General features: G+C 35.8%; 1 protein-coding gene across 2 annotated transcripts in view; it reads left to right on the forward strand.

Moving 5' to 3' along the window:
* The first annotated feature begins 265 nt into the window (after positions 1-265).
* LARS (leucyl-tRNA synthetase) overlaps positions 266-889 on the forward strand; it is a 64,696-nt gene continuing 64,072 nt past the window's right edge. For both annotated transcript variants that reach the window (XM_006874511.1, XM_006874512.1), the window contains exon 1: positions 266-378. The gene's annotated coding sequence lies outside the window, so the exon portion shown is untranslated. The remainder of the gene's footprint in view (positions 379-889) is intronic.

Below are 889 nucleotides of genomic sequence, written 5' to 3' on the forward strand. Positions count from 1 at the left end.
GCATAATTGACTGGACAGTACTTAACAACAAGAAGTAATCCTTTAGCCATCTCTTTGATTGAAGTGGGCAGGGCAGGTGATGTTAACTCTAATTTTTAATCTTATTCATTTCAACTTCCAAGAAAATTATGTAACAAATTCTGTGTGAGCATTTCAGTTCTATGTGAACCCAATTCCTTTTTTGTTTTTTTTAACTCCTTTCTTTAAAAGAAGGCCACTGAAGTGTAGAGCAAATTATTCTGTCTCTTGTGTCCAATAGGAAAGAAAAGGTACAGCCAAAGTAGACTTTTTGAAGAAGATTGAAGAAGAAATCCAACAGAAATGGGATACTGAGAAAGTGTTTGAGGTTAATGCATCTAATTTTGAGAAGCAGACCAGGTGAGTACTAGTTTGTGAAGTTCTGCACATTGTGTTTCTAAAACCGTAATAGTATAGAAACTGCCTATGGAAAGGATAAGGCAGATTGTATTAATGTCTGCACCTGGAACTGAATGAAAGAGGTGACTTCTATTTTCTGTATTTCAAATTAGGATTTTCTTTTCTATGGACTTCTTAAAGGATTTTTGCTTTCACGCCAATCTTTTTGCTCTAGTTGCTAACATGTATTTTTCATATTTAGACAAGATACACTGTTTTGAAGCTTTATCCTTGCTGATATATAAGAGGAAATTAGCCTATTAGAGTCCTGGTATGATGCTGAAAGATACACACTAGACGGCAAGGCCGGTTAGAACCTCAAGGTTGGTGGTTCAAACTCACCAGCCCGTCCTCAGTAACATTAAACAGTGTTGCTATGAGTTGGAACTGACTCAACCAGCACTTAACAATAGCAGTCTATTAGAGAGAATCATATTATGATGATAATTATCTCCAGAGATACAAAATTGTC

Source organism: Chrysochloris asiatica, unplaced genomic scaffold, assembly GCF_000296735.1.
Source record: "Chrysochloris asiatica unplaced genomic scaffold, ChrAsi1.0 scaffold00280, whole genome shotgun sequence".
NCBI classification, from domain to species: Eukaryota; Metazoa; Chordata; class Mammalia; order Afrosoricida; family Chrysochloridae; genus Chrysochloris; species Chrysochloris asiatica.